The sequence below is a fragment of the Stegostoma tigrinum genome, chromosome 34 (assembly GCF_030684315.1).
Source record: "Stegostoma tigrinum isolate sSteTig4 chromosome 34, sSteTig4.hap1, whole genome shotgun sequence".
NCBI lineage: Eukaryota > Metazoa > Chordata > Chondrichthyes > Orectolobiformes > Stegostomatidae > Stegostoma > Stegostoma tigrinum.
Window position 1 is genome coordinate 13,883,266 of NC_081387.1, and position 23,453 is coordinate 13,906,718.

Genomic DNA, 23,453 nt, shown 5'->3' on the forward strand with positions numbered 1-23,453 from the left:
ATTAAATGATGTCCCAACACAATATAAAATTCTATTACAGATTAAGTCACTACTCCCCAGATGACCCTCTACTACAGGTTAATAATTAAACATTCCTTATTGAAAAATACTGGATCCAAAATAATCAGTTTCTAAGTTGATTTCTTGATGTATTGATCTATAAAATGAACTTGCCACGCACCATTACTGTAAATTCCGTTTCACCTAAGTCTGTGTGACAATTAAAAACCCCTATGACCATTGCATTCCACCTTCATGCATGTGGCTTTAATGTCACAAGCCTCACACTACAACTGGAGGTGAGAGCAACTGCCCTTGACATCAAAATAGTGGGAATCAGGAGGAAATCTCTTTGCCAGTTGGAGTCATAACCTGGCATCGAGGAAGATGGCTGTGGTTGTTGAAGGTCAGTCAAGTCAGCTGCAGGACATCCCTGCAGGAGTTCCTCAGGGCAGTGTCCTGGGCGCATAGTGTCTTCAGCTGTTTCAGCAATGACCTTCCCTCCATCACAAGGTTGGAAGTGGGGATGCTCGCTGACTATGTTCAGCACCATTCGGGACTCCTCAGATTCTGAACAGTCCGTGTTCAAATGCAGCATGTCTTGATCAATATCCAGGCGTGGGCTGATATGTGGAAAATTACACTCACACCACAATAGTGTCAGGAAAAATGACCATCTCCAATAAGTGAGGATCTACCTCTATACCCCTTCACATTCATTGATATTACAACCACCGTACCCTCTACTATCAACATCCTCAGGGCTTATCATTGACCAGGTATTGGACTGGCCCTGGTGGATACAAAGGGCTAAAGGGTCTCTTTATGGTGTGTTGGCTGTGATTTTCCGTATCACTTTTTGATGTCAGGATGTACTGCTGAATACGTATGTTGGGGGGTGTAATGATAGTGGCCCTGCCTTTGAGCTACAAGGTCCGCCTTCCTGTCCCACCCAAGGAATTGGTGGACAAGGCAGATTGCTTCAAAACATGACCAAACAACATGGGTATCAACTTGTAAATCCTTCCAATGTACTTTTTCCTGCATTCATTCAAGAGGCTGCTGCTGGCTGGACCGGCAACTGTTGCTTATACCAAACTGTGCAGAGGCCACTTAAAGATCAACCATGTTGCGGTGGACCTGGAGTCACACATAGGCCAAACCAGGTAAGTTGCATTCCCTAAAGAACATTAGTAAACCCGATGGGCTTTTCTGACAATTGACTCATCGTCATCATTAGACTCTTAATTCCAGTTTTTTTTTAAAAGGATTGAATTCAAGATTTGAACCTAGACCCCCAGAACATTACCTAGGTTAATAGTCCAGTGATAATACCATCAGGCCATCTCCTCCCCTTTATAACAATGCCACGGAGTAAAAACAGGAAAGGTTCCTGGTTAGCCACAAGCCGTAAGTAAATTAGAGCCTTTATCATCACTATCCATAATCCCAGGTTTCAATCAGCATCTAATAGATAACATTGGCATAGTAATTCTTACTCAACCAGACTGGTGAGGGGTGATTGGCTCGGTTTGTTGGATGGTTGGCTTTGCTCGAATGGGTGCCAACAGCAGAGTGTGTGACCCTCATTCCAGTTGGGCCAGATTCAGGGCCTGTCTTCATCCCTAGTCCTGCTGAAGATCATTATACAGTGGTTTATACCAGCTTTCAAATGGAGAATCAAGAAGATGATTTGTAGATATGGCAGGATATCGTATATCCATTATTATCACCTCCTCTCTGCCATTTTGCCTTTATGTTTTAGAGGCCGTGTCTCATGGAATCTTTCGTTACCAATCTCGGTCACGTCACCGCCACATCTCTGCAGTGGCTATTAGATCAAACCTATTGATTTCTCTCTGTGCAATTAATTAATCTGATTTGTTGAGAATGCTCCATGCATTCAGACACCATGCCTTTAGTTCGCATTACATTTATTTTCCTTATTTATCTTCAGCCCAGCTTAGCCACTAGCACCCTATTGCCTCTTACTGCCCCTTCAGATCAACACTGCTTATTATGACCCGGTATAGTTGGCATTTTCATTGCTGCTTTTCCATTTAAGAGTCCTTAAGTCCTCCTTCAATAGTTTGAAGCCTTGCTGGCCACTCTTGACATTGAATATGCCCAGACCACCCACCCCATCAAAGGAACAATTCCCTCTTTCGTTAATATTGGTGCCGGTGACCCACGAAGTGAAACCTCTGCTTCCCACAGCAGTCCTTCAACCACATTCAGAATTGGTTGGTGCGTTGTTCAGGAAACAATCCAGAGAATAAATACTTTAGAGATAATAAAATGTGAGGCTGGATGGACACAGCAGGCCCAGCAGCAGGGCCGAGGCCCGAAACGTCAGCTTTCCTGCTCCTGAGATGCTGTGTTCATCCAGCTCTATACTTTGTTCTCTGATGAAGGGTCTAGGCCCGAAACGTTAGCTTTTGTGCCCCTGAGATGCTGCTTGGCCTGCTGTGTTCATCCAGCTTCACATTTTATTATCTTCGATTCTCCAGCATCTGCAGTTCCCATTATCTCTGATACTTCAGAGGCTCTGCTTTTGCCATGCAGCCCCCAGCTCCTCAAAGGATCTCTCTCAGCTGACCATCCATTGCCAGATCTATGAATGCCGTTGGGTCCTGTGCAGACCCAGGACAACTGGATCCTCTCCCTCACAATCCAACTTTGTCTCCAGTCTTGAGGAGATGTCTTCATGTCCTGGCACTGGGCATACACTGCGAGCTGTCCCCCCGCCTCCCCCAGGAACAGTCCTTCTCAACCCTATACCACTACGCCTCGGCCAAGTCGAAAACAAAATATAAGGCCATATGATGGAGAAAGATTTTAAATCATGATTCTTCCTTGTGACTGTTACAGGCAGGTGGCATAACAATTAGCCTCCTTCTTATCTATCTATCAATTGACTGAGCATAGATGAGGGTCTCTCTCTGCCCTGAGTGCAAAATAGAAGCACCAATCTGAACTTAAATAAGAAATAACAAGGTGTAGATCTGGGTGAACACAGCAGGCCAAGCAGCATCAGAGGAGCAGGAAAGCTGATGTTTCAGGCCTGGACCCTTCTTCAGAAAATGATTAGTCTGAACTTAAAGGTTGGTTTTCAACAGGCTCCAACTTCAGGACGTTAAAGTATATAGGAACACAGGAGCAGCAGTGGGCCATTCGGCTCCTTGAACCCCCTCTACCATTCAGCTTAGTAACTGATTGGCAAACTCAATGCCATTTTTCCAAATAATCTCTGTACCCCTTTACGTCTTTAATATCTAGAAATCTCACAAGGTGGCTTTTTATGTGGTTATAAACGGGGCGCAAAATGGAGGGAGTGAGAAACAAGTGGTTTCTGTTGCCGAGTGTATGAACTTAAACACATTTTGCGCCTGTGTGGTGATTCATTCCTTTGGCTTTTGTTGTCATTCTCAAAGCCCAAAAGCTTCGACGTGTGAGGTTAAGTGAGGTGTGAACTGATCATTCTGCAGCGTGGACCTGGATCCTTGGAGGACCAGTAGTCTTTAGCCAATGAGTTTAAATCAAATGACAGAGAAATGGGAGTTATTTAGTGTCAAATCATGTACAGTAAGACAAATGAAGAAAGGGGGACAAAGCATCAAATTGAGAAAAGGACCAAAGTCAGAAAAAAGCAAATAATTTTACATTTTAAGTTTTAAAATCTATGACAACAATTTACCACCTGCGGAAATCAGGCTGCTCAGTTCAAATTGTTCCCTTTTTGGGGTCAGTGAGCTGCAGTGATATTGCAAAAACATGCTGTTGATTGAAAAGGCTTTTTACTTGCTATTTGTCAGACTTAATTTTCCATGGTGACTCTCATGGGTAATCAACCTGCAAATGTAGCTACGCAAGGTACGGGGAGATTAAGGAGAAGCTGCTGTTTTTGTGAAGGCCAATGTAAATATCCAGCAACTCAGAGGTGTCTAGCCAATCACAGGGTATCACTACCTTTGCCGCAAGATGCTATTTGACAGCAAATTCTGGGCTAATGTGACATAAGAGGTTGTGTGAAGAAACAATGCACACAGGAAGTGGTCTTCTCCACCCTAACTCCATCAGAGCAGGTACCTCGGAGCCACAAGACCATAATCAGGATTTTGTAATAATTGTCACTAATGCACAAAGGGCCATCATCTTGATGTTGTTTCAGGGCTCTTTTCTTAGTTTGGTCAGATGACCACAGCAACATACCAAACACACAAAAAATATTTTGTACATGTGACAAGTCATAGAGGTTTACGCATGGAAACAGGCCTTTTGGCCTAACAAGCACCAGGCCACTCGGTTTTCACAATTAAACTAGTCCCATTTGCCTGCATATCCCTCCACACACATCCATCTTGTCTACGTACCTGTCCAAACATTTCTTAAATGACACCGATACCTCTGGCAGCACGTTGCAGACACTCACCGCACTGTGTGTGAAAAGAATTGTCCCTGCAGACCTTTTTGTATCTCTCCCCTCTCACCTTAAACCTATACCCTCTAGTTTAAGACTCCCCTACCTTGGGAAAAAGCTGATGGCTATCTACTTGATCTACACCTCCCATGATTTTGTAGATCTCTTTAAGATCACCCCTCAGTCTACTATACTCCAGATGGGCCTAGAACCTAGCAACAGGGACTTGTCGCACTTTGCTGCCCGCAACAAACACTCCACCTCAACCGCTTCTCCCTAAAGTTCTCCCTAGAGTTTCTAAATGGAGAAAGGAGTTGGAAAGGGTCAGCTCTGCTGCCTCATAGCGCCAGGGACCTAGGTTCAATTCCACCCTCGGGTAACTGCATGTGTGGAGTTTGCACTTTCTCCCCTGTGTCTGCATGGATTTCCTCCATGTGCTCGATTCCTCCCACAGTCCACAGATGTACAGGCTAGGTGGATTGGCCGTGCTATATTGCCCATAGTGTTCAGGGGTGTGTAGTTTAGGTGGGTTATAAGGGGGTGGGCCTGGGTGGGATGGTCTAAGGGCCGGTGTGGACTTGTTGGGCAGAAGGGCCTGTTTCCACACTGTAGGAATTCTATGATCTATGATTCTATGAAATCTGATGGGAAAAGGTAATGTAGGAGTCCTAGTTCAGGGTCTCTTAAAGTTAATACGCAGATCCATTTGGCACTTAGGAAGGCAAATGTAATGTTGACATTCAGTTCAAGATGGCTGGAATACAAGAGCAGAGATGTATTAGGCTCTGGTCAGACCGCATTTGGAATATTGTGAGCAGATTTGGGTTCCATTTCTAAGGAATGATGTGCTTGTGTAAGAGGGGGCCCAGGGGATGTTGACAAGAATGATCCCGGAAGTGAAGGGTTTGTTATCGGAGGAGTGTTTATGGGCTCTTTGTCTGTACTTGGCAGAGTTTGGAAGGTTTGGCAAGGGTGGGCTCAGTGGGTTAGTACTGCTGCCTCACAGTATCAGGGACCCAGGTTTGATTCCACCCTCTGGCGACTGTCCGTGTAGAGTTTGCATATTCTCCCTGTGTCTGAGTGGGTGTCCACCGGGTGCTCCGGTTTCCTCCACAGTCGAAAGATGTGCGGGTTCGATGGATTGTCTTGACTAAATTTCCACATAGTGTTCAGGGATGTGTAGTAGGTTAGGTGCGTTAGCCATGGGAAATGTGTGTTTACAGGGAAAGGGTAGGGGGATGGGTCTGGATGGGATACTCTTCAGAGGGTTGGTGTCGACTTGTTGGGCTGAATGGCCTGTTTCCACTTTGCAGAGATTCCATGAAGTCACTTTCTCTCAGTGCTGTCCCTCTCCAAGGTCCTGAAACTTCATAAAGGTCCACGACTGAGGCCTGAATGTGAGGGATTCCTCTTCTGCTATTTATGGTCGAACTGACAATCTTCAAGGAATTTTCTTTTTTTAAATTAAATTTTTAAAACATTTCTATTACATTTTGATTTGTGAGTCTGTGTGTGGGCAGACACATACGTGCGTTTGTTACAAACGATAGATCTGAGTGCTTGCAACTATCCAACAGTGACAGTCATCAGCCCTCCAAAACAACAGGAATGTCCTTAACACAAGAACATAAGAAAGACCAGCAGAGGAACTCTCTTGTGGTGCAGTGGTATTGTCCCTACCCTGGCCTGAGAGACCCGGTTGACGTTCCACCTGCTCTAGAGGTGCGTGATTACGTCTCTAATCAGGTCGATTAGAAAAGTATTTTAAATTTAAAATAAACAAATACCAGCAGAAGGTCATCAAACCCTTTGAGTCTACTCTAACATCTAATGAGATCGCAGCTGATCTTTGACTTCAGCACCCTGAGCAATCCTTTGATCTTTTCACTGTTTATGAATCTATTGACCTATGTCTTAGCTCATAAGTATAGGGGAAAAATTAGGCCATTCAGCCCATTGAGTCTGTTCCACCTTTCTACCATGGCTTTTGAACATACTTGATAATGCTCCCTCATGGCAGCACAGAATTCCAGATGTTCCCCACCTTCTGGGTGAAGACATTTCCTCACACTTCAGTCTTAAATGGTCTGTCCCTTTTATCAGAGCCTGTGGCCCCCTGGTTCTAGATGCACCCCAGCCAGTGGAAGCCACGTTCCTGCATCCACCCCGATGACCTCGCAAAGATTGGTATAGGTTTGACCACACTGTGTGTGGACCACAGCTCCCATTCTTCTGAAATCCTGAAAATTAAGGCTTGGTTTATTTAATCTTTCCTCATTGTATAATCCTTACGATCCAGGAATTAACTGGTGAACCTTCAAGAGGAGATTCATAGCACTGAAACTCTGCATAACATAATAATTCTAAAAGCAATACTTGTGGTTTGGGAGAGCGTTTGAGGAATGAAAAGGAAGGAGGACCAATGACCAGGAAATGGAAAATACCGGAGGGAGTATGTGTTTTGAGGGTTATGGACAAGTAAGTAGTGTAAAGATACAGATCAGCCATGATCCAATTAAATGATGTAGGAGCCCTGGCAGGCTCAGCGGCTTTCTAATGTTTCTAAACTCCAGCTGAGATCTAAACACTGGTGTATTTTGATCACTTTTGAGTAGCACACTTTGAAAAGGATGTCAAAGCCATGGATAGGGTACAGGGTGGATTTATCTGACTGACATCTTGAATGAAAGAGCTTGGGGAGATAGAAGAGGCCAGAGATTTTTATTTCCTTCTGATAGACCTGGTCCAGCACCCCACTTGACCGGCAACCCACCCACTACCTTCAACATTCATTCTCACCATCTACAAGATGCACTGCAGCAGCTGAGGGAGCGCCTTCCAAACCATCAAACTCTGCTGACTAGAAAGACAAAGGAGATTATGCATCAGCAATAGGTGAGTGTGTGAGTGAGGTGGGAGGATTCTGATGGAGCCTTCTCTCCTCTCTAGGCTGTGAGACGGCTGAACACATGCATGAAAGGCAGAGGGAGAAGCAATTGTCATTTATCCCTCTGCTCTATGGGCTATGCCCCGCGACGCACACTGAGACAAACATCAACTGTGCCTGGAAGGCCATTAACTCAGTGAAAGACTGTTCTTTGGTCTACCTGAACCTTGTTGGTTTTCCAGAGCAAGGAGTTGACCCCGACCGAGTGTTGCAGACTGGCGCATTCCAAGGTCCAGGAATACATGCTGAGGGATGCGCTAAAGCTTGGGGCAGCTGCTGCCAAGGTGCAGTGTGGAAAGACCGCTGTCTGAGATCTTCTTGCTGAAGGTAAACCGTTCTGTTATTGGACCCTCCTGGTGCCTCAAAAATGTGTAAATATTATCCGGTTCAAGTAAGAGATGATTTCGTTTTTTTGGATAGAGTCAAACCTCAATGTTTCTTTCTTTTCTTGATACACTATTGTACAGAACCTAACTGCATATCTGACTATATCTTCTTATGAATAAAGTACTTTTTTGTAATTAAAACAAAGATGTCATTTACCTCTCCACTCTGCAGCAGGAAGCTGAGAGGCTGCATAAAGACTAGAATCTAAACAATCTCAATTTCTCTGCACTGGCTGGGGCTGCATTTGAGAAGCAGCTGGAAGAGCCCTTAGCAATGACACTAGCCCTGGTTTGAAGCCCCAGATGGCTTGCTGCTCAGCTGGCTTGCCAAATTATGAGCACCAGCCAATGCGCCAGGTCTCAGCCTGGGGTCAATTGAAGTGGAGTTGCTGCTTGTTTGACAATCACTAATGGAAGGATGGGGCAGGGAGTCAGCTGAGGGAGTTGAATCTGTTTTTGTATCAGAGCTGCATGCGCATGGAGCCAAGTGGAGAATGAAAACGACTGGATGAAAACATTTCAAACAAGGAAATGTACGAAACATTGGAAGAGCAGTAGGCCATTCAATCCATCATGCCTGTTCTTCTATTCAGTGAGATCATGGCTGAACTCCATGTACCTGCCTTTGTCCCATACACCCTAATATCTATGTTTAACAAAAATGTATCTATCTCAGATTTAAAACTAATCCAGCATCCACTGCCATTTCTGGAAGAGAGGTCCAAGCCTCAAAAACCCTTTTGTGTGTGTAGAAGTGCTTCCTAACATCTCTCCTGAATGGTCTGATCCTGATTCCCAGACAATGTTCCCTCGTTCTAGAATTCTGGGCTTGTATACACTTGAGTTTAGGAGGATGAGAGGGGATCTGATTGAGACGTAAAAGATTATTAAGGGATTGGACACTCTCGAGGCAGGAAGCATGTTTCTGCTGATGGGCGAGTCCAGAATCAGAGGACAGAGGACACAGTTTAAAAATAAGGGGTAGGCCATTTAGAACAGAGTTGAGGAGAAACTTCTTCACCCAGAGAGAGGTGGATATATGGAATGCTCTGCCCCAGAAGGCAGTGGAGGCCAACACTCTGGATACTTTTAAGGAAGAGGTAGATAGAGCTCTTAAAGATAGTGGAATCAAGGGTTATGGAGATAAGGCAGGAACAGGACACTGATTGTGGATGATCAGCCATGATCATAATGAATGGTGGTGCTGGCTCGAAGGGCCAAATGGCCTACTCCTGCACCTATTGTCAATTGTCTATTGTCTAATTCCTCAACGCTGTAGAAATAGTTCATCTTTATTGAAGGGTCTAGGCCCGAAACGTCAGCTTTTGTGCTCCTGAGATGCTGCTTGGCCTGCTGTGTTCATCCAGCCTCACATTTTATTATCTTGGAATCTCCAGCATCTGCAGTTCCCATTATCTCATCTTTATTTATCCTGTCTTTTCCTGTTAATATCGTAAAGAATTTGATCAGATCAACCCTTTCCAAATTCTAGAGAAAAAGTGCCTAACTTGTTTAACCTGTCCTTATAAATTAACCCCTGACGTCCATTCATTCTTGTAAACTCATATTGTACTGCCATAAGGCCAATCGATTCTTCCCGAGCTGTGGTGCCCAGATCTGCTCACAGTACTCCAAGTGGGGTCCAACCAGGTTTTGTATAACTGCAACATAACTTCTGCATCCTTTTGTACTCCATTCCTCTAGAGGTAAAGGCCAGCATTCCATTGGCTTTCTCGATTATTTTCTGGATCAATGCCCCCAAAGACCAATGCACCCAAAGCCTGAAGCCTCTTTGGACATCCACTGCACTTAGCTTTGCTCTATCTAGAAAGTACCCTGATCTACATCGGTAACCCTTGCCTATGTTGAACTCCATCTGCCACAGTTTTGCCCATTCATGAGGTCTATCATGAGCACTGGATAGTCCAAAGCCAATGAAGTACTTGCTTTGCAATGTAGTCAGGCTGAAGCGTAGGAAATGTTGGCATCAGCTTGTGCACAGCAAGATCCCACAAACATCGTCGACCAGACGTTCGGTTCTTTTCAGACACTGTTGGAGGGATACCTATTAGCTAAGGCTCAAGAGAGGGTGCCCTGTGCTCTTCTTCAGAACCGTGCTACTGAATAATTTATGTACTTCCCAGGGGTGAAATGGGACCAGTTTAACATTTCAGTATCCCCGATTGTGCAACTCTGCAATATCAGCTCTGACATTTGTGTTTCAGTTTCAACTTATTGACCATGAGGAAATTCATTTCAGGTACATTGCTTGTTCCTTAAAAAGCTTCACATAAATGAATAATAGCTGTTTTAAAAAAATTACTCCATTCTGGATGTCTAAATTTAATTAAAATATGTGTTAAAAACTAACTTGATGAATTAAAATGATCTGTCAGTGACTCCCAACTTGAGTGCATATCTTCAATCATACAATGTTCTTATCGAGATTATGAGTTTGTGAGCTACTTTGGCATCCAAAAGCAACGAGTCATAAAAGGGATGCAGAGTGTGGAAACAGTCCCTTCAGTCCAACTTGTCCATGCCAACTAAATATCTTAAATTAACCTAGTCCCATTTGCTAGCATTTGGCCTATATCCCTCTAAACACTTCCTATATCCCCATCCTGAGGCCTTCTAAATGCTGTAATTATACCAGCCTCCACCATCTCCTCCGGCAGCTCATTCCATACACGCACCGCCCTCTGTGTGAAAATGTTGCCCCTTAGGTCCCTTTGAAATCCTTCCCCCTCACCTTAAACCTATGCCCCTCTAGTTTTGGACTCCCCTACCGTGGGGAAAAGACCTTGGTTATTCACCCTATCCATGCCCTTTATTATTTTATAAACCTTCATAAGGTCACACCCCTCAGCCTCTGACGGTCCAGGGAAAATAGCCCCTGCCTGCGATAGGGTTAGCCTCTCCCTACAGCTCAAATCCTCCAACCCTGGCAACATCTTGTAAATCTTTTCTGAACTCTTTCAAGTTGGACAATATCTTTTCTGTAACAGGGGCGCCAGAACTGAACTCAATACTCCAAAAGTAGCCTAACCAATGTCCTATGCAGCTGCAACATGACATCCCGACTCCTACATACAACACACAATGCACTCAGTCCATCCCTAGAGGTGCTAATGTGGAAACTCTGGAGTGAGACTCAAACCCAGACCTTCTGAGACAGAAGAGGGAAAGTGCTGTCAATGACTGACATGCGGCAAACCTGTTGCGGGGTTTGTTGTAATTTCACGAGGTCCAACAATGCAGTGGCTGAAACTAATGCTGCACAGAAGGAGAGGTGGGGTGGGGTAGGGGGGAGGTCAGATTCCACTCGTGACAGCAAATGGAATTTTAGGTTGGCTTGATAATTGTGGAATCAAAAAGACGAGTCTTTGTCATTGCGTGATGAAACAGTTGACGTGAAAACCCACACTGCTCTTGAGGGAAGGAAATTGAACCCCCTTACTCAGTCTGGCTTATGTGTGGTTTCCAACCCACATCCATGCCCTCTGAAAGGGCCTAAGCAAGCCATTCGATTCGAGGGCGGTTGGGGTGGGCAAGAAATGCTGGCTCCTGTCCGGCTGTTTTGAGCAGTGGGGGAAATGGAGAGAATTTCGTGTGACTCACTTCATCCCCTTTTGAACGCAATCAATGCCTTTGGCTCATCGACAATTTAATGGGTCCACTGAGCAGAGGCAGTCATTGGTAGTTAACGTCAGAATGTGTAAGACCTCGTGCCTGACAGGCTGACCATGCTGGAGGGTCCCAACCTGAAACATAAGACTGACAGGTACACAGCCCGAGATGTCACTGAGATGTCCCTCCCTGAGCTGTGACACATTTCCACTCTTTCACGTCCTGGTGCAGTTCACTGAGCTGCCCTGTGATGGGATACTGGAGGGGTTACAGTTGGCAATGCAATACCCCCCTGGAGGGGGTGGGGATCGACACTCTAAGGTACAACCAGCCCGAAGTCCCACACTTTAATGATGGAATGATCAGAAGCAGTTGGGTCTCCCAGGTATATGGGGGAACTGCACAGGTACAGTGCTGCAATATCAGACAAGCAAATAGGGGAGAAAATGACAATAAAAACAACCTTGGAGTTCAGATCATTTACAGAATCACTTAAAAGTCTCAGATATCAAACAATGTTCGCTCGCAACAAACAAAAAGTAAGTACCATGCGAGCTCTCCATTAGATTACAGCAGGAACTTCACCGGATATTCAATGTGCTAACCACATATTCGTAGATTCCAGTCTGTAACTCACTCCCAGATATCCATTATTCTATATATAAACCATCTGAACCCCTCCATTAGATTCCAGTCTGTAACTCACTCCCAGGTGTCCATTATTCTATACGTAAACGATCTGAACCCCTCCATTAGATTCCAAACCGGAATGATCTGATATATTATATTGCCCCTCTCTCTCTCAGTCGCTTACATTTAAGTAATTCTGTTTCTTAAGGCCAGTGTTCTGTTGTCCCATTGCCAAACGCGTTGAAACGCCGGTGAAGGCGTGCAGCGTTACACATCAAGTACAAATTAGAGGCGGTGGTCCCTTCAAATCGAGTGAGGGGGCATTGGCCGTGGGGAAGCTTTGGGGGTGTTGTCGAGGGGGTGGTGGGGAGCCACTGTTGTTACCAGCGGAGCCCGGGTTGGGGGCGTCAGTCAGCCCAGCAGCTTAGTGAGAGAACATTATATCCCTTCCCAGCCCCCGTGTCCCACAGTCCCGGGGGTGCTCAGGAAATCCAGTGACACTGGGAAAAGCTACGACCGAAGACGCAGCGCCCGAAGGGTTAAACCGCTGTCGGGTCTGGTTGGAAAGAAAAGCCTTGTACCACCTGCACCTCGCCCTGAGATTAAAACAAACTGGGGGTTGAGGGGGGGGGGGGCGTCAGTCATGTAGGAAATGTACTTTCAGCTTCCCTTCCCATATCCTTCTCAGTATTCCCAGGCTTCGCCCCATCCAGCCCGCAGGGTGTATGTGTATTTGTCTGTGTATGTGTTATGTGTTTGTCTGTGTGTGTGTGTGTGTGTGTGTGTGTGTGTGTGTGTGTATGTGTTGTGTGTATGTGTGTTGTGTGTATGTGTATGTGTGTGTATGTGTGTTGTGTGTGTGTATATGTGTGTGTATATGTGTGTGTATATGTGTGTGTATGTGTGTGTGTTGTGTGTGTGTGTGTGTGTGTATATGTGTGTGTCTGTGTGTATGTTGTGTGTGTATGTGTGTGTATGTGTGTGTGTACGTGTTGTGTGTGTATGTGTGTGTGTTGTGTGTGTTGTGTGTTGTGTGTGTATGTGTGTGTGTATGTGTTGTGTGTGTATGTATGTGTTATGTGTGTGTATATGTGCGTGTGTGTGTATGTGTGAGCGTTTGCCTGTGTACGTGCGTGTATGTGTGTGTTGTGTGTATGTGTGTGTGCGTGAGCGTTTGACTGTGTATGTGTGTGCGTATATGTGTGTGTGTATGTATGTGTACGTGTAGTCAAGCGATTATAAACAGTCTCCGGTTATCTATGCTCTCTGCAAAAACCCACACACACCCCCTACCCTCGACTGTTTAGGGTCCACACTGTCACTTCTGTATGCCTGACCCTGATGAATTCACCGCTTTACATTTTGCAAAATTAAACAAGAATTGTCACGAACATTTTACACGAAAGGATCGAGAAAGAGGGGTGTGTGTGTGTGTGCATGTGTGTGAGAGAGAGAGGTACAGGGCGATGCGAGCTCTCGCTACTCACCCAGAGAACGGAACAGCTTCTCTCGGTGTAGCCTGTCCGGGAAATCCACTCGGTTCCTGCTCATATCTCAGTCCAGCGATGTCAGCAGCGAGAGAGGAGGGTTGGTGGTGTTTCCAGGAAAGGAGGGATTTGAGAAATCTAGATGCAGAATTGGCCAATTTCAAGCTCCCCTCCTCCCCAGTAGATATCTCCAAACAGAAATAAAGGATGGTGGGTGTGAAAGGGATGGGGGCTACTGTTGGAAAACAAATAAAAAGGTGATGATGGACTCCAAGGGCAGCCCAGAATTAATGACGGCTTGAGGTCCAAACTAGAGGGAGTTCAGAGAGTCCAGGGAGGGTGGGTGATGATATTCGTCTCCGGTACCTTGTCCATCTGCCTTGACGAAGATTTTCAAACACACGGATGAAATCCGAATCAACAATCTCCAAAATCCTGGATTCTCATCAGCAGAAAGACATACACACACACACACACACTCACTTACTGTGGCCAGGCTGAGCCGTACGAATGCAAAAGCCTTTTACCACGAGAGAGAGAGAGAGAGAGAGAAGGGGAGGGATAAATCTAGTGATGGGGTGGGGGAGTAATAGGGGAGGGGAGGGAAGGAGGAGGTGAAAGAATAGAAGGGAACACCATGAGAGAGAAAGCGCCGGAGAAACCCAGCAGGTCTGGCAGCATCTATGGAGAGAGAAAGCAAGAGTGGATGTTTTGGGGTCCAATGAACTGATTGTAGCTAAGAAAAGGCTGGTGTTTTCTCTGAAGATGGGATGTGGGGAGGAGTAAGTGAGAGGTGGGGATGGAGAGATTTAATGACGCCAGGAACGGGACGGTTTCCAGACTCTCCCGTGTCAATTTCCCGCCGGGGGTGGGCGGTCGAAAGAGACAGACTTCCTGTTTTCTGGTCAGTTTCTGCCAAGGCGTGGGGAAGAGAGCAGGGAACGTCAGGCTTCTAAGGGCTTCCAGCGCGCACCAGACCTCCAAATCTGCTTTCTGCTTTGACTCCAACCACCAACACACCACCTCCCCCCCCCCAACCAACCTTTCACTCATATCTCACCTCCACCCACCCCCACCCCAAAACCCCGCCGACTCCGGTCCCTGAGTCTGAAATTATTCTAATATCTTCCCCCTACCTTTCTCGAGAAATGCACCATAAATAAATCCAAAAAATCTTTTCATAATTGAAAGAAAAAAAATCAAAATCTGCACCTCAATGTTGCATTGGTTCAGTCACAGCTGTCAGTGATCTGGGGAGACCTCTTAACAGAATGTAACCAAATTGTATCCTCTTGGTTGTGCCGTGTTACAAATGATTTTCTTTTATTTTTTTTTAAAAAACTGATTTCTGATGGATTGGAGCGGATTGAATCCACTGATATTTCCAGAAATGCAGCTCGGTTGTGATCTTTTGGCTGGGTGTGGAAGGAACAGAGACCTCCCCCCACCCCTGACATTACTCTGTCCCTTCACCTGTACGCTGAGAGCATTTCTGCAGATGGAGACTGAGACAACAGAGTTGCACATACCCGGGTCCTAGCGCTCAGCCCCGTCCAGCACCAGTCCCGTGTTGCAAACCGCAGGGTCCTAGCGACACGGTCGTTCCTACCCCAGCACAATATTACTCCAAAGCGCAAACCTGAATCTGAAACCACAGGAGGCCACTTGGTCCATCTTGTTTGCGCCAGCACCACCACCCGACGAAGCATCAGCGCTTTCCCCTGCTGTGAGTGGCGCCGTCATACTGAGAAGTTGCATATTACATATCAAACTTCCCACTGCTTCCTTACTGTTTGATATTAGGAGCAGTTGTTATTATTGAAGATCAGCCATTTGTGGCTGTGTGTTACTGAGATGATCTAAAACGGAGTACTGCAAACTCAGGCCGAATGGCCTGCTTCTGACACGTAAGTTCTACCTCAGTATGGAGCGTGTAGAGAGTCTCAGAGGCGGGCTCGTCGTCATCTAAATGTTGGAAGGGTGTGAGAGGATAAACAGAGAAGATATCTCCACTTGCTGGACTGAGGAATGGCGGCATTTTTCTAAGTTCGGTGCTGACTGGCTCCAAGGGGAATTTGCAGGTGGTATTTTGTAAACAGGATGAAGATGTCGTTGTCTAGGCCAGCAATTATTTTCCATCCCTAATTGCCCAGACAACAGTTAAAAGTCAACCACGTTGCTCTGGACCTGGAGTTGCATGTAAGCCAGACCAGTTAAGGATGGCAGTTTCCTTCCCTAAAGGGCATTAGTGAACCAGATGGGTTTCACCAACAATTGACAAGGGATTTGTGGTTGTCATTAGATTCTTAATTCCAGATATTTTAGTGAATTCAAATTCCACCTTCTGCTGTGGTGGGACTTGAACTCAGGTATGCAGAATGTTATTTGGGTCTCTGGATTAACAGCCCAGCGATAATACCACTGGGCCACTGCCTTCCCCCTTCATCTGCTGTTGCCCTTATCCTTCTAGCTGTACACATCACAGCTTTGCACTCAGTTGTCCAAGGAGTTTCAGCCATGCAAGATGTAGATGCTGCCATCGGTATCAGAAGATGGTGAATATTTAAAACAGTGCAGGGGCTGACAAGCAAGATAACAAAGTGTGGAGCTGGATGAACACAGCAGGCCAAGCAGCATCTCAGGAGCACAAAAGCTGACGTTTCGGGCCTAGACCCTTCATCAGACAAGCAAGTGTGTTGCTTTATCTTGGTACTGTTGAGCTTCTTGAGTGTCTGTAAGTCTGTAAGATGCTGGAGCAGAAGTGGGCCATTCAGCCCATTGAGTCTGCTCCACCTATCCATGACTGTTCTGATAATCCTCAACTCCACTTTCCTGGCTTCTCCCTATAATGCTCAAGTAAAATTCTATCTCAGCCTTGAATATACTTAATGACACAATCTTGACTGCTCTCTGTGGTAAAGAATTCCATAGGTTTGCTACCCTGTGGGAGAAGGAATTCCTCATCTCTGTCTAAAATGGACCACTCCTTGTTCTGAGATAATGCCCTCTCACCCTGGACTCTCCTACAAGGGGAAACAACATTTCTGCATCTACCCTGTGAAGTTCTCTAAGAATCATATAGGTTTCAAGAAGGATGACTCTCAATCTTCCAAACTCCAATGAGTACAACTCTCCTCATAAGACTGTCCCTCCATAACTGTTATCAGCCCACTGAACCTTCTCTGAACAAATCTCCACTGGTCTTACAATCTTATTGTTTGGTTTTAATTGGGTTGGGGAGTTGGTGGTACAGTGATAATGTCACTGAACCCCAGATTCATTCCCTGGGGGCATATGTTCAAATCACAGCATAGCAGATGGTGAAACAAATCCAATTGTTAAAAAAAGGGTTTAAAAGCTAGTCTGACGGTAACCTGGCTCTAAGCACCCAACTGGGTTTCGCAAACGCCGCTTTGGGCCAGAAGTCTGCCGTCTCTCCCTGGTCCAGCCTACATGTAACTCCAGACCCACACTAATGTGGTCAACTCTGAACTACCTTCTGGGCAATTAGGGAAAAGTAAAATGCTGACCCAGCCAGAGATGTCCAGATCCCAAGAAGGAATGAAGGAGAGACAAATAAATAGATACCTGTCACATTTGGGCCTTCAGAGTACTCTCAGGTTCATTGAATGGTTATAGTATGGAAATATGCCACACTGAGTCTCTGCTGCCTCACTGCATTGCAGCTGGTGTCGCTCCTGCCTGCCTTTCTCCTGTAGCCCTGCTTACCTCTTCAGACAGCCATAGTCACAAAGTGATAGAGGTTTAAAGCATGGCCCTTCGACCCAACCTATCCATGCCACACAGTTTTCACAATTAGGCTTAACCCATTTGGCCCGTATGCCTCCCTACCTGTCCCAACCTGTGACAAAATTGTACTCGCCTCCTCTGCTACCTCTGGCAGCCCGTTCCAGACACTCACCACCCTCTGAAAAAAAAACGTGCCCCTGGACCCTTTTGTATGTCTCTGCTCTCGCCTTAAACTTATGTGCTCTAGTGTTAGACTCACCTACCCTGGGGAAAAGCTGTTGGCTATCTTACCCTACCGATGCCTCTCATGATTTTATAAACCTCTATAAAGTCACCCCTCAGTCTTCTACGCTCCAGGAGTAATGGGTCCCAGCCTGCTCAGACCATCCTCAAAACTTATACCTTGTTCTTGTTTCTCTCCAGACTGTACCTGTTGCCACCGATGTCTCTGGCTGTACCTTCCAGATCTTAACCGCTCACTGCTCCCTGTTGTACCCAGGAATTACGCAGCTGTCTCCCCTCTCACAAGTCAGGGGCTTACTTTCAAGCTGACATTTCAGCTATTGATTCAACAGGCCGCCCTGTGTCTGACTGAATGGGGGGAAAGGGTTAATCCTATCGGGAACAGGCTGCCCTGTGTCTGACTGTGAATGGGGAGAAAGGATTAATCCTATCGGGAACAGGCTGCACTGTGTCTGACTGTGAATGGATGGAAAGGGTTAATCCTATCGGGAACAGGCTGCCCTGTGTCTGACTGTGAATATGGGGAAAGGGTTAATCCTATCGGGAACAGGCTGCCCTGTGTCTGACTGTGAATGGATGGAAAGGGTTAATCCTTTCAGGAACAGGCTGCCCTGTGTCTGAATGTGAATGGGGGGAAAGGGGTTAATCCTATCCGGAACAGGCTGCCCAGTGTCTGACTGTGAATGTGGGGAAAGGGTTAATCCTATCAGGAACAGGCTGCACTGTGTCTGACTGTGAATGGATGGAAAGGGTTAATCCTATCGGGAACAGGCTGCCCTGTGTCTGACTGTGAATATGGGGAAAGGGTTAATCCTATCGGGAACAGGCTGCCCTGTGTCTGACTGTGAATGGATGGAAAGGGTTAATCCTTTCAGGAACAGGCTGCCCTGTGTCTGAATGTGAATGGGGGGAAAGGGGTTAATCCTATCCGGAACAGGCTGCCCAGTGTCTGACTGTGAATGTGGGGAAAGGGTTAATCCTATCGGGAACAGGCTGCCCAGTATCTGACTGTGAATGAGGGAGAAAGGGTTAACCCTATCGGGAACAGGCTGCTCAGTGTCTGACTGTGAATGGGTGGAAGCAGTTAATCCTATCGGGAACAGGCTGCCCTGTGTCTGACTGCAAATGGATGGAAAGGGTTAATCCTATCGGGAACAGGCTACCCTGTGTCTGATTGTGAAAGGGGGAAAGAGTTAACCCTATCGGGAACAGGCAGCCCTGTGTCTGACTGTGAATGGGGGGAAAGGGTTATCCTATCGGGAACAGGCTGCCCTGTGTCTGACTGTGAATGGATAGAAAGGGTTAATCCTATCAGGAACAGGCTGCCATGTGTCTGACCATGAATGGGGGGAAAGAGCTAATCCTATCGGGAACAGGCTGCCCAGTGTCTGGCTGTGAATGGATGGAAAGGGTTAATCCTATCGGGAACAGGCTGCCCTGTGTCTGACTGTGAATGGGGGGAAAGGGCTAATCCTATCAGGAACAGGCTGCCCAGTGTCTGACTGTGAACGGGGAGAAAGGGTTAATCCTATCAGGAACAGTCTGCCCTGTGTCTGACTGTGAATGGATGGAAAGGGTTAATCCTATTGGGAACAGGCTGCCCTGTGTCTGACTGTGAATGGATGGAAAGGGTTAATCCTATCAGGAACAGGCTGCCCAGTGTCTGACTGTGAATAGGTGGAAGGGGTTAATCCTATCGGGAACAGGCTGCCCTGTGTCTGACTGTGAATGGATGGAAAGGGTTAATCCTATCGGGAACAGGCTACCCTGTGTCTGACTGTGAAAGGGGGGGAAAGGGTTAACCCTATTGGGAACAGGCAGCCCTGCGTCTGACTGTGAATGTGGGGAAAGGGTTAATCCTATCGGGAACAGGCTGTCCAGTGTCTGACTGTGAATGGGGAGAAAGGGTTAATCCTATCAGGAACAGGCTGCCCTGTGTCTGACTGAATGGGGCGAAGAGCTGGGTGATCGGATGTTGAAGTTGCCCATTGCTGAAGAGAATTATTAGTTCAGGCAGCAGATTTCATAGTCAGAATCATGCTGATGGCAACCAGATTAGGGAGTGAGGGGCCTCATAGAAATCTTTGTGAGAGAGAGGAAACTTGTTATTTGGTAAAGTTTGGAAGTGAAAGTCTGACCCCACTGTAATCAAAGGCTTCTTAAGTAACTGTCTTTACATATGATGCATGTAGATTTACTGTAATTGTAAATGCAACTGAAAAATTAACTTCAAGGAACTTTGCTGAATTCTTTTTACTCGAGAAAAGCCCCCATGCTCTTAGCGGGAGGGGAAGTGAAGGACAAATAGTGTAAACACTGGAGACCAAATGATGTATAATGAAGGGTATAAACAGATATCCTCATGGAAGGACACCGGAAAACAGATAGCATTGAAGTGGGGCAATTGCAAAGCATTACTTAATCATTATGACCATCAGAAAAATAATCGCAGCTTGCCAAGCTCCCAAGCGGCACCCACTCAGTATGATATAGCTGGCAAATGTCTACTGAGGGCCAGAACAGGCAGAGGGGAGCTGGTAAGTGCTGATGTCAATGTTGCATGTAACCACTGTGACACGGTATGTGTGAATATCCTCTACTTTACTGGGAAATGTAGGGTGTCACTGAGCCGTATTTAAGAGGGCAACAGGGCCCACATGAAAGTCAGATTCAGTGGGGCTTCTAGCCTCTCCCACGTGTGTGGCAAAGGATCGCTGAATCAAGATCGCAGAACACAGAACTTGAGCCTCCTCTTTGACATCTCTCCCCAACAGTTGGTGCCACAGGCAGGGTACCACATTGCTCCATTACCGTGGGTCCTAATTGGGTGGGTCCGTTCAATATTACCGGCCTTTTCAGGTAGAGGGTAAATCCTGAAGGTGCAGTACAAAAAGAACAATGACGTCCGTGTTCAGTAAATCATTGATAGGGCCTAGTCCCCTCAACAGGGGAGGGTTGGGACCCCACAGCAGGACGGGTAAGGCCTGAGGCAGATGCACATTTGGGACAGCCCCAGAGGAGGTCACATCAGACCATGGATGCTGAAAGGGATCAGAAGGGATTGTGTCTAAATGCAAAGGAAAAATAAAATGGGGCGCAGAAGATTGCACAGGATTGCAATCAGAAGTTGATCGTGAAGGTGACCAGGAAGGTGGCAGGACCTGGACGTCCTGATACCAAAGGTGGGAGGGCGAGGAAAAAGTAAGCATAAGCAGGCTTCATTGTACATCATTCGGTTTCTAGTGTTTACACTATTTGTCCTTCACTTCCCCTCCCACCGAGGGCATGCGGGTTTTCTCTACTTCAAAAAAGACAGCCCATGTCGGAAATATGGCCAGCAAGAGATTGGAACAGGTGAGGGTGGCGGGTCTCAGATGTGAGAATCTAAAGCCAAAAGGCCAGCAGGGGTGGTGAAGAAAATAACATTGACTGGAATAGGTTAGCAGACGAGGCAAACACATGACGACATGGGTACAGTAACAGGTGGGGTGATCTACCACCATCTGAATCGCAAAGACCTGCACCTGCAGCTTCCCTGTGGGCTGTAGTTAAACACTCAAGATAGACGCGGGGTATCTACAGGAGGGGAAGGAGCCTTTTACCCCAGTAGAGAGGCAAGTGCTATTGAACAAAGTGACCAAATGGTTAAAGCTAATTGGAGCCCCACAAAGCCAACTCACTTGCAAAGACAGTGGTAGAAAGAAACAAGAAACAAAGAAGATATGGCCTTAAATAAAAGCTCACATGGAATTAAAAGAGAAATTCTTTGATCAGCAAATATTTGTCACAGCTGAGATTTATGGAGATAGACTCCTTTACTGTCACTATGTGCTATATAACTGCTGGTTCTGGAATGTGGAACTATTGCATGTCTTATTCTCTTTACGTGCAAAGTATAAACAAAATGTCAAAAACTGAGATTGGAAGAAAGTGTTCATAAGTGAGACTGAGAGACACCAGCCTTTTTTGGATTTGATTGAGATAATAACTCTTTCCTGTCTGGATGTGAATGTGAGCGTTCATATCCATTGAACTAACTATTAACTGTTTGTGATCTGAAATGTTCGCATCTTTATTCGTTGTTGTTAAATATTGTCTTGTACATTTTCATTCCGTGGAGCTGGAGATTTTAGGAATGTTTCTGAGTTCTGCTTATATTTTGGGAATGTACGATGATTTGAAAGAGTAGTGTGTGCCTCTGTCAGTTTGGAACATGACAAGGTAATGTCACTTCAAGGAGCTAGCAGTGGTTGTGTAAAAGAAAAAATTTCTATGAAATGTTGATTTAGAATTTGTTTCTTAAAGCATGGTAGAAAAAAATTATCTCTTGGAATCGGTTACAGTCCATTAAAGTTCTTGAAGAAGAAAAAATTTTAAGTGAAAAGGTGTAACTTATTTCCTCCTTCCTCAAAATAATGTACTACTTGTTGTATTTGGTTTGTGGAAAGATAAATGTTTAATTTCAGAATTTCATGGCCACAGTGAAATTCCAAATATTATTTTAACCACAAGTGAATCTTTAATTCTAAACGATAAGATTTGCTCTTCTTAAATGTTCATTGGTGTGCAAGTATCCAAGCAATAGGGCAATTGGAATTTTGGAAATGCAATTGTCTTTGAACAAAATTATCTGATGGTATGTTCAAACATCTGAGAAAATTGGTATCAATGTGTTTAAGGAGAGAGTGGAACCTAACAAAGGAGAAAGGCCTTGCCGTAGTTCGGAAATGAATTATAACACATGACTCTTATTTCTGTACAGGAGTAAGAGAGTTATTGACATAATTACATCCAGAAGTTTTTTCCCTGCCCCTTTTAAACCAGCAATAACCAACCCATTCTGCTTGAAGTGAGATGGATGGATACAGTTTTGTTTTTCAGATAATTGAAGATGATGAGGGCTTTCAGCAATGGCTACAAACTTCTGAACCTACCCGCAGACTTTCAATGTTGCAATACAGTGACAGACGAGGGAATTCTCAACCCATCCAACCATTCATTAACAACGCATCTCAACATTAGAGAACCACCATGAAAATGTTAAATGTATTGTGTATCAGGAATTTCAAAACCATGAATCCTGGGTACACTTTAGCATTCCATGATAAAACAAATTATATTTAGATTCAATTGGCCTGGCATTCTAAAACATTTAAAGGGAATAGTTACCTGAAAAATTAAAAGCATTCTGGAAAATGATAAAATACACACACACAATCTCCATGGTTTTAATGCATAAAAAATTAATGACTTTGAAGGAGCAAACAAAATATTGAATTTGGACAAATTTACATGAAGACAAATCAAATATCTGGAATGGGTTATCAAATAATGTTCCTTTATAAAACAAAAGGGGCCATCTAAGAGAAAGAACAAAGTATGTTTTCACCTGAATCAAACAGAAATGTTTAACTTCTGTTTTAAGATATTATAAGATTACATTTCATTAGACTACAAATTACTCCAGAGCTCTGGAATTAGATAGAATCGTTTGATTTGCAACATTAGAGAAGAGGAAGTGAAGAGTGATGGCAGAGGTTGAAAAATTAAAATTAAAGGTACGATTGGCTATTCTGTCAAAATGTTGCAGAGAGGAACGAATGTGGACTCTGAGGAAGTTGGGTGAAAGGGCCCATTGGATGACATACAGATCTTGAAAGGTTGTATTCCAATGTTTAAACCAGTATACTGTGTTAGGACAGTTAGCATATGTGAAAGAAGGCCAAGTTAAGACTTGGTATAAGAGTGTGTGGTAAACAAACCCTGGGAAAACGAAAAACCAGGAAGCATGAGTAGAAGATAGAGCCTGGCAAGGAGTTGACCCCCATCCAAGTGTTGTACACTGACACATTCCAAGGTCCAGGACTAGGTGCTCAGGGATGCACTAAAGCTTGGGACAGCTGCTGCCAAGGCAGAGTGGTCTGAGATCTTCCTGCCAAGTTAAATGGGGGTCCGTTCAG

The 23,453-nt window shown here is 45.3% G+C and overlaps 1 protein-coding gene across 1 annotated transcript in view; it reads right to left on the reverse strand.

Annotated features, from left to right (window-relative positions):
* gabbr1b (gamma-aminobutyric acid (GABA) B receptor, 1b) overlaps nucleotides 1-14,258 on the reverse strand; it is a 458,524-nt gene extending 444,266 nt beyond the window's left edge. Inside the window, exon 1 of the mRNA XM_048520001.2 lies at nucleotides 13,501-14,258. The gene's annotated coding sequence lies outside the window, so the exon portion shown is untranslated. The remainder of the gene's footprint in view (nucleotides 1-13,500) is intronic.
* Between the last annotated feature and the right edge of the window lie 9,195 nt (nucleotides 14,259-23,453).